Below are 16,100 nucleotides of genomic sequence, written 5' to 3' on the forward strand. Positions count from 1 at the left end.
GCAGCAGGAAAAGGCGCTGCAAAAAGGAGCAACTACCAAGGCAAAGAGATGTGCATTCATTAGGGCATCGTGTCGGCAGATTTGTGGCCCTGCCAAGCACGTGTTTATTGACAGGATCGTGAACGCATGTCCGTTTTCAGTGAACAGTGATTTATGCTTTACCCTTTTTTGGTGAAAACGCACACGAGTCAGATGTGTGCTTTCAGTCTGGGTGTTCAGAAAAGCAAGAATTCATAAACACATGCCATTCCCTGGCTCCCAATTGTCCTGTCTGTACACGTGGCATGAAGATAAAAAAGAAACAGCTATTGGCAGCGGTGGGATTCGAACCCACGCCTCCAAAGAGACTGGAGCCTAAATCCAGCGCCTTAGACCGCTCGGCCACGCTACCCTGCTGGTACTGAAACGAGAGCCTCTGAGACCTGTATTTTTTTAGGGATTGGCTGGTTTGGCCATTAATTCAAAATCAAAGCAAAGCATGAACTTGGATTGAATTCTAGCACTGGCTGTGCAAAGCCCGAACTGAACAATAAAGCACACTTGTCAGCCTGAAATTGAAATGTCACCTTTCGGGAGTGCTCTGTTCGACAGCAGTCTGGTAGCCTAGTGGTCAATGTCAGCACCCCTCCATCCAGCAGTCTTGAGTTCAATTCCCGGTGAGGGAGGTCAGATCTTTTCTAGGTTTTTTTTGGTTCTAAAAATGTTTGGGAAGCGAAGGTTCAGGAACATTGCCGGTAGGGAGAGTAAGCTCTTTAAAGGCATGCAATGAGATGTGTTTTTCTTTATTTCTGCATATTTCTGTAGCTAGCTGCATTCTTTCAGTCAACATCCCGCCCCATTTAGTGCTCACGTTTTTAAAGAAGTCCACCATTAGCCCGCAGTGTAAGCCTACCCGGGGCCTCCGCCGATGGTCCATGGTGTGTGGGATCCTTACTGGACCAACCCCAGCCGTAACGCAAATCTTAGCTTTGTCTCATTCGACCCCTAACTCGACCCAAGGAGCTACTGCAAACTCTTAGCCTAACACTAGCCCTAAATGAAAGACGCCTATTGTCCTCACATGTGGGATTTTGTTCTCGCTGCTAGTGCATACGAAACTTGGTTCCGACGTGTCCAGGAGTGGGAGAATTACCAGGGACCTTGCAATCTCGTGCCTGGGGGTTTCTAAGCTGGGCATAGGAGCTCCACTGGATGGAGCCAAGTGTCTTGAACTGAGTTTTTGTGATGCAGCAGGAAAAGGCGCTGCAAAAAGGAGCAACTACCAAGGCAAAGAGATGTGCATTCATTAGGGCATCGTGTCGGCAGATTTGTGGCCCTGCCAAGCACGTGTTTATTGACAGGATCGTGAACGCATGTCCGTTTTCAGTGAACAGTGATTTATGCTTTACCCTTTTTTGGTGAAAACGCACACGAGTCAGATGTGTGCTTTCAGTCTGGGTGTTCAGAAAAGCAAGAATTCATAAACACATGCCATTCCCTGGCTCCCAATTGTCCTGTCTGTACACGTGGCATGAAGATAAAAAAGAAACAGCTATTGGCAGCGGTGGGATTCGAACCCACGCCTCCAAAGAGACTGGAGCCTAAATCCAGCGCCTTAGACCGCTCGGCCACGCTACCCTGCTGGTACTGAAACGAGAGCCTCTGAGACCTGTATTTTTTTAGGGATTGGCTGGTTTGGCCATTAATTCAAAATCAAAGCAAAGCATGAACTTGGATTGAATTCTAGCACTGGCTGTGCAAAGCCCGAACTGAACAATAAAGCACACTTGTCAGCCTGAAATTGAAATGTCACCTTTCGGGAGTGCTCTGTTCGACAGCAGTCTGGTAGCCTAGTGGTCAATGTCAGCACCCCTCCATCCAGCAGTCTTGAGTTCAATTCCCGGTGAGGGAGGTCAGATCTTTTCTAGGTTTTTTTTGGTTCTAAAAATGTTTGGGAAGCGAAGGTTCAGGAACATTGCCGGTAGGGAGAGTAAGCTCTTTAAAGGCATGCAATGAGATGTGTTTTTCTTTATTTCTGCATATTTCTGTAGCTAGCTGCATTCTTTCAGTCAACATCCCGCCCCATTTAGTGCTCACGTTTTTAAAGAAGTCCACCATTAGCCCGCAGTGTAAGCCTACCCGGGGCCTCCGCCGATGGTCCATGGTGTGTGGGATCCTTACTGGACCAACCCCAGCCGTAACGCAAATCTTAGCTTTGTCTCATTCGACCCCTAACTCGACCCAAGGAGCTACTGCAAACTCTTAGCCTAACACTAGCCCTAAATGAAAGACGCCTATTGTCCTCACATGTGGGATTTTGTTCTCGCTGCTAGTGCATACGAAACTTGGTTCCGACGTGTCCAGGAGTGGGAGAATTACCAGGGACCTTGCAATCTCGTGCCTGGGGGTTTCTAAGCTGGGCATAGGAGCTCCACTGGATGGAGCCAAGTGTCTTGAACTGAGTTTTTGTGATGCAGCAGGAAAAGGCGCTGCAAAAAGGAGCAACTACCAAGGCAAAGAGATGTGCATTCATTAGGGCATCGTGTCGGCAGATTTGTGGCCCTGCCAAGCACGTGTTTATTGACAGGATCGTGAACGCATGTCCGTTTTCAGTGAACAGTGATTTATGCTTTACCCTTTTTTGGTGAAAACGCACACGAGTCAGATGTGTGCTTTCAGTCTGGGTGTTCAGAAAAGCAAGAATTCATAAACACATGCCATTCCCTGGCTCCCAATTGTCCTGTCTGTACACGTGGCATGAAGATAAAAAAGAAACAGCTATTGGCAGCGGTGGGATTCGAACCCACGCCTCCAAAGAGACTGGAGCCTAAATCCAGCGCCTTAGACCGCTCGGCCACGCTACCCTGCTGGTACTGAAACGAGAGCCTCTGAGACCTGTATTTTTTTAGGGATTGGCTGGTTTGGCCATTAATTCAAAATCAAAGCAAAGCATGAACTTGGATTGAATTCTAGCACTTGCTGTGCAAAGCCCGAACTGAACAATAAAGCACACTTGTCAGCCTGAAATTGAAATGTCACCTTTCGGGAGTGCTCTGTTCAACAGCAGTCTGGTAGCCTAGTGGTCAATGTCAGCACCCCTCCATCCAGCAGTCTTGAGTTCAATTCCCGGTGAGGGAGGTCAGATCTTTTCTAGGTTTTTTTTGGTTCTAAAAATGTTTGGGAAGCGAAGGTTCAGGAACATTGCCGGTAGGGAGAGTAAGCTCTTTAAAGGCATGCAATGAGATGTGTTTTTCTTTATTTCTGCATATTTCTGTAGCTAGCTGCATTCTTTCAGTCAACATCCCGCCCCATTTAGTGCTCACGTTTTTAAAGAAGTCCACCATTAGCCCGCAGTGTAAGCCTACCCGGGGCCTCCGCCGATGGTCCATGGTGTGTGGGATCCTTACTGGACCAACCCCAGCCGTAACGCAAATCTTAGCTTTGTCTCATTCGACCCCTAACTCGACCCAAGGAGCTACTGCAAACTCTTAGCCTAACACTAGCCCTAAATGAAAGACGCCTATTGTCCTCACATGTGGGATTTTGTTCTCGCTGCTAGTGCATACGAAACTTGGTTCCGACGTGTCCAGGAGTGGGAGAATTACCAGGGACCTTGCAATCTCGTGCCTGGGGGTTTCTAAGCTGGGCATAGGAGCTCCACTGGATGGAGCCAAGTGTCTTGAACTGAGTTTTTGTGATGCAGCAGGAAAAGGCGCTGCAAAAAGGAGCAACTACCAAGGCAAAGAGATGTGCATTCATTAGGGCATCGTGTCGGCAGATTTGTGGCCCTGCCAAGCACGTGTTTATTGACAGGATCGTGAACGCATGTCCGTTTTCAGTGAACAGTGATTTATGCTTTACCCTTTTTTGGTGAAAACGCACACGAGTCAGATGTGTGCTTTCAGTCTGGGTGTTCAGAAAAGCAAGAATTCATAAACACATGCCATTCCCTGGCTCCCAATTGTCCTGTCTGTACACGTGGCATGAAGATAAAAAAGAAACAGCTATTGGCAGCGGTGGGATTCGAACCCACGCCTCCAAAGAGACTGGAGCCTAAATCCAGCGCCTTAGACCGCTCGGCCACGCTACCCTGCTGGTACTGAAACGAGAGCCTCTGAGACCTGTATTTTTTTAGGGATTGGCTGGTTTGGCCATTAATTCAAAATCAAAGCAAAGCATGAACTTGGATTGAATTCTAGCACTGGCTGTGCAAAGCCCGAACTGAACAATAAAGCACACTTGTCAGCCTGAAATTGAAATGTCACCTTTCGGGAGTGCTCTGTTCGACAGCAGTCTGGTAGCCTAGTGGTCAATGTCAGCACCCCTCCATCCAGCAGTCCTGAGTTCAATTCCCGGTGAGGGAGGTCAGATCTTTTCTAGGTTTTTTTTGGTTCTAAAAATGTTTGGGAAGCGAAGGTTCAGGAACATTGCCGGTAGGGAGAGTAAGCTCTTTAAAGGCATGCAATGAGATGTGTTTTTCTTTATTTCTGCATATTTCTGTAGCTAGCTGCATTCTTTCAGTCAACATCCCGCCCCATTTAGTGCTCACGTTTTTAAAGAAGTCCACCATTAGCCCGCAGTGTAAGCCTACCCGGGGCCTCCGCCGATGGTCCATGGTGTGTGGGATCCTTACTGGACCAACCCCAGCCGTAACGCAAATCTTAGCTTTGTCTCATTCGACCCCTAACTCGACCCAAGGAGCTACTGCAAACTCTTAGCCTAACACTAGCCCTAAATGAAAGACGCCTATTGTCCTCACATGTGGGATTTTGTTCTCGCTGCTAGTGCATACGAAACTTGGTTCCGACGTGTCCAGGAGTGGGAGAATTACCAGGGACCTTGCAATCTCGTGCCTGGGGGTTTCTAAGCTGGGCATAGGAGCTCCACTGGATGGAGCCAAGTGTCTTGAACTGAGTTTTTGTGATGCAGCAGGAAAAGGCGCTGCAAAAAGGAGCAACTACCAAGGCAAAGAGATGTGCATTCATTAGGGCATCGTGTCGGCAGATTTGTGGCCCTGCCAAGCACGTGTTTATTGACAGGATCGTGAACGCATGTCCGTTTTCAGTGAACAGTGATTTATGCTTTACCCTTTTTTGGTGAAAACGCACACGAGTCAGATGTGTGCTTTCAGTCTGGGTGTTCAGAAAAGCAAGAATTCATAAACACATGCCATTCCCTGGCTCCCAATTGTCCTGTCTGTACACGTGGCATGAAGATAAAAAAGAAACAGCTATTGGCAGCGGTGGGATTCGAACCCACGCCTCCAAAGAGACTGGAGCCTAAATCCAGCGCCTTAGACCGCTCGGCCACGCTACCCTGCTGGTACTGAAACGAGAGCCTCTGAGACCTGTATTTTTTTAGGGATTGGCTGGTTTGGCCATTAATTCAAAATCAAAGCAAAGCATGAACTTGGATTGAATTCTAGCACTTGCTGTGCAAAGCCCGAACTGAACAATAAAGCACACTTGTCAGCCTGAAATTGAAATGTCACCTTTCGGGAGTGCTCTGTTCAACAGCAGTCTGGTAGCCTAGTGGTCAATGTCAGCACCCCTCCATCCAGCAGTCTTGAGTTCAATTCCCGGTGAGGGAGGTCAGATCTTTTCTAGGTTTTTTTTGGTTCTAAAAATGTTTGGGAAGCGAAGGTTCAGGAACATTGCCGGTAGGGAGAGTAAGCTCTTTAAAGGCATGCAATGAGATGTGTTTTTCTTTATTTCTGCATATTTCTGTAGCTAGCTGCATTCTTTCAGTCAACATCCCGCCCCATTTAGTGCTCACGTTTTTAAAGAAGTCCACCATTAGCCCGCAGTGTAAGCCTACCCGGGGCCTCCGCCGATGGTCCATGGTGTGTGGGATCCTTACTGGACCAACCCCAGCCGTAACGCAAATCTTAGCTTTGTCTCATTCGACCCCTAACTCGACCCAAGGAGCTACTGCAAACTCTTAGCCTAACACTAGCCCTAAATGAAAGACGCCTATTGTCCTCACATGTGGGATTTTGTTCTCGCTGCTAGTGCATACGAAACTTGGTTCCGACGTGTCCAGGAGTGGGAGAATTACCAGGGACCTTGCAATCTCGTGCCTGGGGGTTTCTAAGCTGGGCATAGGAGCTCCACTGGATGGAGCCAAGTGTCTTGAACTGAGTTTTTGTGATGCAGCAGGAAAAGGCGCTGCAAAAAGGAGCAACTACCAAGGCAAAGAGATGTGCATTCATTAGGGCATCGTGTCGGCAGATTTGTGGCCCTGCCAAGCACGTGTTTATTGACAGGATCGTGAACGCATGTCCGTTTTCAGTGAACAGTGATTTATGCTTTACCCTTTTTTGGTGAAAACGCACACGAGTCAGATGTGTGCTTTCAGTCTGGGTGTTCAGAAAAGCAAGAATTCATAAACACATGCCATTCCCTGGCTCCCAATTGTCCTGTCTGTACACGTGGCATGAAGATAAAAAAGAAACAGCTATTGGCAGCGGTGGGATTCGAACCCACGCCTCCAAAGAGACTGGAGCCTAAATCCAGCGCCTTAGACCGCTCGGCCACGCTACCCTGCTGGTACTGAAACGAGAGCCTCTGAGACCTGTATTTTTTTAGGGATTGGCTGGTTTGGCCATTAATTCAAAATCAAAGCAAAGCATGAACTTGGATTGAATTCTAGCACTGGCTGTGCAAAGCCCGAACTGAACAATAAAGCACACTTGTCAGCCTGAAATTGAAATGTCACCTTTCGGGAGTGCTCTGTTCGACAGCAGTCTGGTAGCCTAGTGGTCAATGTCAGCACCCCTCCATCCAGCAGTCTTGAGTTCAATTCCCGGTGAGGGAGGTCAGATCTTTTCTAGGTTTTTTTTGGTTCTAAAAATGTTTGGGAAGCGAAGGTTCAGGAACATTGCCGGTAGGGAGAGTAAGCTCTTTAAAGGCATGCAATGAGATGTGTTTTTCTTTATTTCTGCATATTTCTGTAGCTAGCTGCATTCTTTCAGTCAACATCCCGCCCCATTTAGTGCTCACGTTTTTAAAGAAGTCCACCATTAGCCCGCAGTGTAAGCCTACCCGGGGCCTCCGCCGATGGTCCATGGTGTGTGGGATCCTTACTGGACCAACCCCAGCCGTAACGCAAATCTTAGCTTTGTCTCATTCGACCCCTAACTCGACCCAAGGAGCTACTGCAAACTCTTAGCCTAACACTAGCCCTAAATGAAAGACGCCTATTGTCCTCACATGTGGGATTTTGTTCTCGCTGCTAGTGCATACGAAACTTGGTTCCGACGTGTCCAGGAGTGGGAGAATTACCAGGGACCTTGCAATCTCGTGCCTGGGGGTTTCTAAGCTGGGCATAGGAGCTCCACTGGATGGAGCCAAGTGTCTTGAACTGAGTTTTTGTGATGCAGCAGGAAAAGGCGCTGCAAAAAGGAGCAACTACCAAGGCAAAGAGATGTGCATTCATTAGGGCATCGTGTCGGCAGATTTGTGGCCCTGCCAAGCACGTGTTTATTGACAGGATCGTGAACGCATGTCCGTTTTCAGTGAACAGTGATTTATGCTTTACCCTTTTTTGGTGAAAACGCACACGAGTCAGATGTGTGCTTTCAGTCTGGGTGTTCAGAAAAGCAAGAATTCATAAACACATGCCATTCCCTGGCTCCCAATTGTCCTGTCTGTACACGTGGCATGAAGATAAAAAAGAAACAGCTATTGGCAGCGGTGGGATTCGAACCCACGCCTCCAAAGAGACTGGAGCCTAAATCCAGCGCCTTAGACCGCTCGGCCACGCTACCCTGCTGGTACTGAAACGAGAGCCTCTGAGACCTGTATTTTTTTAGGGATTGGCTGGTTTGGCCATTAATTCAAAATCAAAGCAAAGCATGAACTTGGATTGAATTCTAGCACTGGCTGTGCAAAGCCCGAACTGAACAATAAAGCACACTTGTCAGCCTGAAATTGAAATGTCACCTTTCGGGAGTGCTCTGTTCGACAGCAGTCTGGTAGCCTAGTGGTCAATGTCAGCACCCCTCCATCCAGCAGTCTTGAGTTCAATTCCCGGTGAGGGAGGTCAGATCTTTTCTAGGTTTTTTTTGGTTCTAAAAATGTTTGGGAAGCGAAGGTTCAGGAACATTGCCGGTAGGGAGAGTAAGCTCTTTAAAGGCATGCAATGAGATGTGTTTTTCTTTATTTCTGCATATTTCTGTAGCTAGCTGCATTCTTTCAGTCAACATCCCGCCCCATTTAGTGCTCACGTTTTTAAAGAAGTCCACCATTAGCCCGCAGTGTAAGCCTACCCGGGGCCTCCGCCGATGGTCCATGGTGTGTGGGATCCTTACTGGACCAACCCCAGCCGTAACGCAAATCTTAGCTTTGTCTCATTCGACCCCTAACTCGACCCAAGGAGCTACTGCAAACTCTTAGCCTAACACTAGCCCTAAATGAAAGACGCCTATTGTCCTCACATGTGGGATTTTGTTCTCGCTGCTAGTGCATACGAAACTTGGTTCCGACGTGTCCAGGAGTGGGAGAATTACCAGGGACCTTGCAATCTCGTGCCTGGGGGTTTCTAAGCTGGGCATAGGAGCTCCACTGGATGGAGCCAAGTGTCTTGAACTGAGTTTTTGTGATGCAGCAGGAAAAGGCGCTGCAAAAAGGAGCAACTACCAAGGCAAAGAGATGTGCATTCATTAGGGCATCGTGTCGGCAGATTTGTGGCCCTGCCAAGCACGTGTTTATTGACAGGATCGTGAACGCATGTCCGTTTTCAGTGAACAGTGATTTATGCTTTACCCTTTTTTGGTGAAAACGCACACGAGTCAGATGTGTGCTTTCAGTCTGGGTGTTCAGAAAAGCAAGAATTCATAAACACATGCCATTCCCTGGCTCCCAATTGTCCTGTCTGTACACGTGGCATGAAGATAAAAAAGAAACAGCTATTGGCAGCGGTGGGATTCGAACCCACGCCTCCAAAGAGACTGGAGCCTAAATCCAGCGCCTTAGACCGCTCGGCCACGCTACCCTGCTGGTACTGAAACGAGAGCCTCTGAGACCTGTATTTTTTTAGGGATTGGCTGGTTTGGCCATTAATTCAAAATCAAAGCAAAGCATGAACTTGGATTGAATTCTAGCACTTGCTGTGCAAAGCCCGAACTGAACAATAAAGCACACTTGTCAGCCTGAAATTGAAATGTCACCTTTCGGGAGTGCTCTGTTCAACAGCAGTCTGGTAGCCTAGTGGTCAATGTCAGCACCCCTCCATCCAGCAGTCTTGAGTTCAATTCCCGGTGAGGGAGGTCAGATCTTTTCTAGGTTTTTTTTGGTTCTAAAAATGTTTGGGAAGCGAAGGTTCAGGAACATTGCCGGTAGGGAGAGTAAGCTCTTTAAAGGCATGCAATGAGATGTGTTTTTCTTTATTTCTGCATATTTCTGTAGCTAGCTGCATTCTTTCAGTCAACATCCCGCCCCATTTAGTGCTCACGTTTTTAAAGAAGTCCACCATTAGCCCGCAGTGTAAGCCTACCCGGGGCCTCCGCCGATGGTCCATGGTGTGTGGGATCCTTACTGGACCAACCCCAGCCGTAACGCAAATCTTAGCTTTGTCTCATTCGACCCCTAACTCGACCCAAGGAGCTACTGCAAACTCTTAGCCTAACACTAGCCCTAAATGAAAGACGCCTATTGTCCTCACATGTGGGATTTTGTTCTCGCTGCTAGTGCATACGAAACTTGGTTCCGACGTGTCCAGGAGTGGGAGAATTACCAGGGACCTTGCAATCTCGTGCCTGGGGGTTTCTAAGCTGGGCATAGGAGCTCCACTGGATGGAGCCAAGTGTCTTGAACTGAGTTTTTGTGATGCAGCAGGAAAAGGCGCTGCAAAAAGGAGCAACTACCAAGGCAAAGAGATGTGCATTCATTAGGGCATCGTGTCGGCAGATTTGTGGCCCTGCCAAGCACGTGTTTATTGACAGGATCGTGAACGCATGTCCGTTTTCAGTGAACAGTGATTTATGCTTTACCCTTTTTTGGTGAAAACGCACACGAGTCAGATGTGTGCTTTCAGTCTGGGTGTTCAGAAAAGCAAGAATTCATAAACACATGCCATTCCCTGGCTCCCAATTGTCCTGTCTGTACACGTGGCATGAAGATAAAAAAGAAACAGCTATTGGCAGCGGTGGGATTCGAACCCACGCCTCCAAAGAGACTGGAGCCTAAATCCAGCGCCTTAGACCGCTCGGCCACGCTACCCTGCTGGTACTGAAACGAGAGCCTCTGAGACCTGTATTTTTTTAGGGATTGGCTGGTTTGGCCATTAATTCAAAATCAAAGCAAAGCATGAACTTGGATTGAATTCTAGCACTGGCTGTGCAAAGCCCGAACTGAACAATAAAGCACACTTGTCAGCCTGAAATTGAAATGTCACCTTTCGGGAGTGCTCTGTTCGACAGCAGTCTGGTAGCCTAGTGGTCAATGTCAGCACCCCTCCATCCAGCAGTCTTGAGTTCAATTCCCGGTGAGGGAGGTCAGATCTTTTCTAGGTTTTTTTTGGTTCTAAAAATGTTTGGGAAGCGAAGGTTCAGGAACATTGCCGGTAGGGAGAGTAAGCTCTTTAAAGGCATGCAATGAGATGTGTTTTTCTTTATTTCTGCATATTTCTGTAGCTAGCTGCATTCTTTCAGTCAACATCCCGCCCCATTTAGTGCTCACGTTTTTAAAGAAGTCCACCATTAGCCCGCAGTGTAAGCCTACCCGGGGCCTCCGCCGATGGTCCATGGTGTGTGGGATCCTTACTGGACCAACCCCAGCCGTAACGCAAATCTTAGCTTTGTCTCATTCGACCCCTAACTCGACCCAAGGAGCTACTGCAAACTCTTAGCCTAACACTAGCCCTAAATGAAAGACGCCTATTGTCCTCACATGTGGGATTTTGTTCTCGCTGCTAGTGCATACGAAACTTGGTTCCGACGTGTCCAGGAGTGGGAGAATTACCAGGGACCTTGCAATCTCGTGCCTGGGGGTTTCTAAGCTGGGCATAGGAGCTCCACTGGATGGAGCCAAGTGTCTTGAACTGAGTTTTTGTGATGCAGCAGGAAAAGGCGCTGCAAAAAGGAGCAACTACCAAGGCAAAGAGATGTGCATTCATTAGGGCATCGTGTCGGCAGATTTGTGGCCCTGCCAAGCACGTGTTTATTGACAGGATCGTGAACGCATGTCCGTTTTCAGTGAACAGTGATTTATGCTTTACCCTTTTTTGGTGAAAACGCACACGAGTCAGATGTGTGCTTTCAGTCTGGGTGTTCAGAAAAGCAAGAATTCATAAACACATGCCATTCCCTGGCTCCCAATTGTCCTGTCTGTACACGTGGCATGAAGATAAAAAAGAAACAGCTATTGGCAGCGGTGGGATTCGAACCCACGCCTCCAAAGAGACTGGAGCCTAAATCCAGCGCCTTAGACCGCTCGGCCACGCTACCCTGCTGGTACTGAAACGAGAGCCTCTGAGACCTGTATTTTTTTAGGGATTGGCTGGTTTGGCCATTAATTCAAAATCAAAGCAAAGCATGAACTTGGATTGAATTCTAGCACTGGCTGTGCAAAGCCCGAACTGAACAATAAAGCACACTTGTCAGCCTGAAATTGAAATGTCACCTTTCGGGAGTGCTCTGTTCGACAGCAGTCTGGTAGCCTAGTGGTCAATGTCAGCACCCCTCCATCCAGCAGTCTTGAGTTCAATTCCCGGTGAGGGAGGTCAGATCTTTTCTAGGTTTTTTTTGGTTCTAAAAATGTTTGGGAAGCGAAGGTTCAGGAACATTGCCGGTAGGGAGAGTAAGCTCTTTAAAGGCATGCAATGAGATGTGTTTTTCTTTATTTCTGCATATTTCTGTAGCTAGCTGCATTCTTTCAGTCAACATCCCGCCCCATTTAGTGCTCACGTTTTTAAAGAAGTCCACCATTAGCCCGCAGTGTAAGCCTACCCGGGGCCTCCGCCGATGGTCCATGGTGTGTGGGATCCTTACTGGACCAACCCCAGCCGTAACGCAAATCTTAGCTTTGTCTCATTCGACCCCTAACTCGACCCAAGGAGCTACTGCAAACTCTTAGCCTAACACTAGCCCTAAATGAAAGACGCCTATTGTCCTCACATGTGGGATTTTGTTCTCGCTGCTAGTGCATACGAAACTTGGTTCCGACGTGTCCAGGAGTGGGAGAATTACCAGGGACCTTGCAATCTCGTGCCTGGGGGTTTCTAAGCTGGGCATAGGAGCTCCACTGGATGGAGCCAAGTGTCTTGAACTGAGTTTTTGTGATGCAGCAGGAAAAGGCGCTGCAAAAAGGAGCAACTACCAAGGCAAAGAGATGTGCATTCATTAGGGCATCGTGTCGGCAGATTTGTGGCCCTGCCAAGCACGTGTTTATTGACAGGATCGTGAACGCATGTCCGTTTTCAGTGAACAGTGATTTATGCTTTACCCTTTTTTGGTGAAAACGCACACGAGTCAGATGTGTGCTTTCAGTCTGGGTGTTCAGAAAAGCAAGAATTCATAAACACATGCCATTCCCTGGCTCCCAATTGTCCTGTCTGTACACGTGGCATGAAGATAAAAAAGAAACAGCTATTGGCAGCGGTGGGATTCGAACCCACACCTCCAAAGAGACTGGAGCCTAAATCCAGCGCCTTAGACCGCTCGGCCACGCTACCCTGCTGGTACTGAAACGAGAGCCTCTGAGACCTGTATTTTTTTAGGGATTGGCTGGTTTGGCCATTAATTCAAAATCAAAGCAAAGCATGAACTTGGATTGAATTCTAGCACTGGCTGTGCAAAGCCCGAACTGAACAATAAAGCACACTTGTCAGCCTGAAATTGAAATGTCACCTTACGGGAGTGCTCTGTTCAACAGCAGTCTGGTAGCCTAGTGGTCAATGTCAGCACCCCTCCATCCAGCAGTCTTGAGTTCAATTCCCGGTGAGGGAGGTCAGATCTTTTCTAGGTTTTTTTTGGTTCTAAAAATGTTTGGGAAGCGAAGGTTCAGGAACATTGCCGGTAGGGAGAGTAAGCTCTTTAAAGGCATGCAATGAGATGTGTTTTTCTTTATTTCTGCATATTTCTGTAGCTAGCTGCATTCTTTCAGTCAACATCCCGCCCCATTTAGTGCTCACGTTTTTAAAGAAGTCCACCATTAGCCCGCAGTGTAAGCCTACCCGGGGCCTCCGCCGATGGTCCATGGTGTGTGGGATCCTTACTGGACCAACCCCAGCCGTAACGCAAATCTTAGCTTTGTCTCATTCGACCCCTAACTCGACCCAAGGAGCTACTGCAAACTCTTAGCCTAACACTAGCCCTAAATGAAAGACGCCTATTGTCCTCACATGTGGGATTTTGTTCTCGCTGCTAGTGCATACGAAACTTGGTTCCGACGTGTCCAGGAGTGGGAGAATTACCAGGGACCTTGCAATCTCGTGCCTGGGGGTTTCTAAGCTGGGCATAGGAGCTCCACTGGATGGAGCCAAGTGTCTTGAACTGAGTTTTTGTGATGCAGCAGGAAAAGGCGCTGCAAAAAGGAGCAACTACCAAGGCAAAGAGATGTGCATTCATTAGGGCATCGTGTCGGCAGATTTGTGGCCCTGCCCTGAACGTGTTTATTGACAGGATCGTGAACGCATGTCCGTTTTCAGTGAACAGTGATTTATGCTTTACCCTTTTTTGGTGAAAACGCACACGAGTCAGATGTGTGCTTTCAGTCTGGGTGTTCAGAAAAGCAAGAATTCATAAACACATGCCATTCCCTGGCTCCCAATTGTCCTGTCTGTACACGTGGCATGAAGATAAAAAAGAAACAGCTATTGGCAGCGGTGGGATTCGAACCCACGCCTCCAAAGAGACTGGAGCCTAAATCCAGCGCCTTAGACCGCTCGGCCACGCTACCCTGCTGGTACTGAAACGAGAGCCTCTGAGACCTGTATTTTTTTAGGGATTGGCTGGTTTGGCCATTAATTCAAAATCAAAGCAAAGCATGAACTTGGATTGAATTCTAGCACTGGCTGTGCAAAGCCCGAACTGAACAATAAAGCACACTTGTCAGCCTGAAATTGAAATGTCACCTTTCGGGAGTGCTCTGTTCTACAGCAGTCTGGTAGCCTAGTGGTCAATGTCAGCACCCCTCCATCCAGCAGTCCTGAGTTCAATTCCCGGTGAGGGAGGTCAGATCTTTTCTAGGTTTTTTTTGGTTCTAAAAATGTTTGGGAAGCGAAGGTTCAGGAACATTGCCGGTAGGGAGAGTAAGCTCTTTAAAGGCATGCAATGAGATGTGTTTTTCTTTATTTCTGCATATTTCTGTAGCTAGCTGCATTCTTTCAGTCAACATCCCGCCCCATTTAGTGCTCACGTTTTTAAAGAAGTCCACCATTAGCCCGCAGTGTAAGCCTACCCGGGGCCTCCGCCGATGGTCCATGGTGTGTGGGATCCTTACTGGACCAACCCCAGCCGTAACGCAAATCTTAGCTTTGTCTCATTCGACCCCTAACTCGACCCAAGGAGCTACTGCAAACTCTTAGCCTAACACTAGCCCTAAATGAAAGACGCCTATTGTCCTCACATGTGGGATTTTGTTCTCGCTGCTAGTGCATACGAAACTTGGTTCCGACGTGTCCAGGAGTGGGAGAATTACCAGGGACCTTGCAATCTCGTGCCTGGGGGTTTCTAAGCTGGGCATAGGAGCTCCACTGGATGGAGCCAAGTGTCTTGAACTGAGTTTTTGTGATGCAGCAGGAAAAGGCGCTGCAAAAAGGAGCAACTACCAAGGCAAAGAGATGTGCATTCATTAGGGCATCGTGTCGGCAGATTTGTGGCCCTGCCAAGCACGTGTTTATTGACAGGATCGTGAACGCATGTCCGTTTTCAGTGAACAGTGATTTATGCTTTACCCTTTTTTGGTGAAAACGCACACGAGTCAGATGTGTGCTTTCAGTCTGGGTGTTCAGAAAAGCAAGAATTCATAAACACATGCCATTCCCTGGCTCCCAATTGTCCTGTCTGTACACGTGGCATGAAGATAAAAAAGAAACAGCTATTGGCAGCGGTGGGATTCGAACCCACGCCTCCAAAGAGACTGGAGCCTAAATCCAGCGCCTTAGACCGCTCGGCCACGCTACCCTGCTGGTACTGAAACGAGAGCCTCTGAGACCTGTATTTTTTTAGGGATTGGCTGGTTTGGCCATTAATTCAAAATCAAAGCAAAGCATGAACTTGGATTGAATTCTAGCACTTGCTGTGCAAAGCCCGAACTGAACAATAAAGCACACTTGTCAGCCTGAAATTGAAATGTCACCTTTCGGGAGTGCTCTGTTCAACAGCAGTCTGGTAGCCTAGTGGTCAATGTCAGCACCCCTCCATCCAGCAGTCTTGAGTTCAATTCCCGGTGAGGGAGGTCAGATCTTTTCTAGGTTTTTTTTGGTTCTAAAAATGTTTGGGAAGCGAAGGTTCAGGAACATTGCCGGTAGGGAGAGTAAGCTCTTTAAAGGCATGCAATGAGATGTGTTTTTCTTTATTTCTGCATATTTCTGTAGCTAGCTGCATTCTTTCAGTCAACATCCCGCCCCATTTAGTGCTCACGTTTTTAAAGAAGTCCACCATTAGCCCGCAGTGTAAGCCTACCCGGGGCCTCCGCCGATGGTCCATGGTGTGTGGGATCCTTACTGGACCAACCCCAGCCGTAACGCAAATCTTAGCTTTGTCTCATTCGACCCCTAACTCGACCCAAGGAGCTACTGCAAACTCTTAGCCTAACACTAGCCCTAAATGAAAGACGCCTATTGTCCTCACATGTGGGATTTTGTTCTCGCTGCTAGTGCATACGAAACTTGGTTCCGACGTGTCCAGGAGTGGGAGAATTACCAGGGACCTTGCAATCTCGTGCCTGGGGGTTTCTAAGCTGGGCATAGGAGCTCCACTGGATGGAGCCAAGTGTCTTGAACTGAGTTTTTGTGATGCAGCAGGAAAAGGCGCTGCAAAAAGGAGCAACTACCAAGGCAAAGAGATGTGCATTCATTAGGGCATCGTGTCGGCAGATTTGTGGCCCTGCCAAGCACGTGTTTATTGACAGGATCGTGAACGCATGTCCGTTTTCAGTGAACAGTGATTTATGCTTTAC

General features: G+C 48.0%; 13 non-coding genes across 13 annotated transcripts; all 13 read right to left on the bottom strand.

Moving 5' to 3' along the window:
- Positions 1-309: 309 nt before the first annotated feature.
- On the bottom strand, positions 310-391 carry TRNAL-UAG (transfer RNA leucine (anticodon UAG)). Its single transcript has one exon. It is a non-coding gene; the product is annotated as a tRNA-Leu (tRNA).
- Positions 392-1,535: 1,144 nt separating this feature from the next.
- On the bottom strand, positions 1,536-1,617 carry TRNAL-UAG (transfer RNA leucine (anticodon UAG)). Its single transcript has one exon. It is a non-coding gene; the product is annotated as a tRNA-Leu (tRNA).
- Positions 1,618-2,761: 1,144 nt separating this feature from the next.
- On the bottom strand, positions 2,762-2,843 carry TRNAL-UAG (transfer RNA leucine (anticodon UAG)). Its single transcript has one exon. It is a non-coding gene; the product is annotated as a tRNA-Leu (tRNA).
- Positions 2,844-3,987: 1,144 nt separating this feature from the next.
- TRNAL-UAG (transfer RNA leucine (anticodon UAG)) lies at positions 3,988-4,069 on the bottom strand. The gene has a single exon. It is a non-coding gene; the product is annotated as a tRNA-Leu (tRNA).
- A 1,144-nt stretch (positions 4,070-5,213) lies between these two features.
- Positions 5,214-5,295, bottom strand: TRNAL-UAG (transfer RNA leucine (anticodon UAG)). Its single transcript has one exon. It is a non-coding gene; the product is annotated as a tRNA-Leu (tRNA).
- Positions 5,296-6,439: 1,144 nt separating this feature from the next.
- Positions 6,440-6,521, bottom strand: TRNAL-UAG (transfer RNA leucine (anticodon UAG)). The gene has a single exon. It is a non-coding gene; the product is annotated as a tRNA-Leu (tRNA).
- A 1,144-nt stretch (positions 6,522-7,665) lies between these two features.
- Positions 7,666-7,747, bottom strand: TRNAL-UAG (transfer RNA leucine (anticodon UAG)). Its single transcript has one exon. It is a non-coding gene; the product is annotated as a tRNA-Leu (tRNA).
- Positions 7,748-8,891: 1,144 nt separating this feature from the next.
- On the bottom strand, positions 8,892-8,973 carry TRNAL-UAG (transfer RNA leucine (anticodon UAG)). Its single transcript has one exon. It is a non-coding gene; the product is annotated as a tRNA-Leu (tRNA).
- A 1,144-nt stretch (positions 8,974-10,117) lies between these two features.
- TRNAL-UAG (transfer RNA leucine (anticodon UAG)) lies at positions 10,118-10,199 on the bottom strand. The gene has a single exon. It is a non-coding gene; the product is annotated as a tRNA-Leu (tRNA).
- A 1,144-nt stretch (positions 10,200-11,343) lies between these two features.
- TRNAL-UAG (transfer RNA leucine (anticodon UAG)) lies at positions 11,344-11,425 on the bottom strand. Its single transcript has one exon. It is a non-coding gene; the product is annotated as a tRNA-Leu (tRNA).
- Positions 11,426-12,569: 1,144 nt separating this feature from the next.
- Positions 12,570-12,651, bottom strand: TRNAL-UAG (transfer RNA leucine (anticodon UAG)). The gene has a single exon. It is a non-coding gene; the product is annotated as a tRNA-Leu (tRNA).
- A 1,144-nt stretch (positions 12,652-13,795) lies between these two features.
- On the bottom strand, positions 13,796-13,877 carry TRNAL-UAG (transfer RNA leucine (anticodon UAG)). Its single transcript has one exon. It is a non-coding gene; the product is annotated as a tRNA-Leu (tRNA).
- Positions 13,878-15,021: 1,144 nt separating this feature from the next.
- Positions 15,022-15,103, bottom strand: TRNAL-UAG (transfer RNA leucine (anticodon UAG)). Its single transcript has one exon. It is a non-coding gene; the product is annotated as a tRNA-Leu (tRNA).
- Between the last annotated feature and the right edge of the window lie 997 nt (positions 15,104-16,100).

The sequence above is a fragment of the Ambystoma mexicanum genome, chromosome 1p (assembly GCF_040938575.1).
Source record: "Ambystoma mexicanum isolate Mex_15411 chromosome 1p, UKY_AmexF1_1, whole genome shotgun sequence".
Taxonomy (NCBI): domain Eukaryota; kingdom Metazoa; phylum Chordata; class Amphibia; order Caudata; family Ambystomatidae; genus Ambystoma; species Ambystoma mexicanum.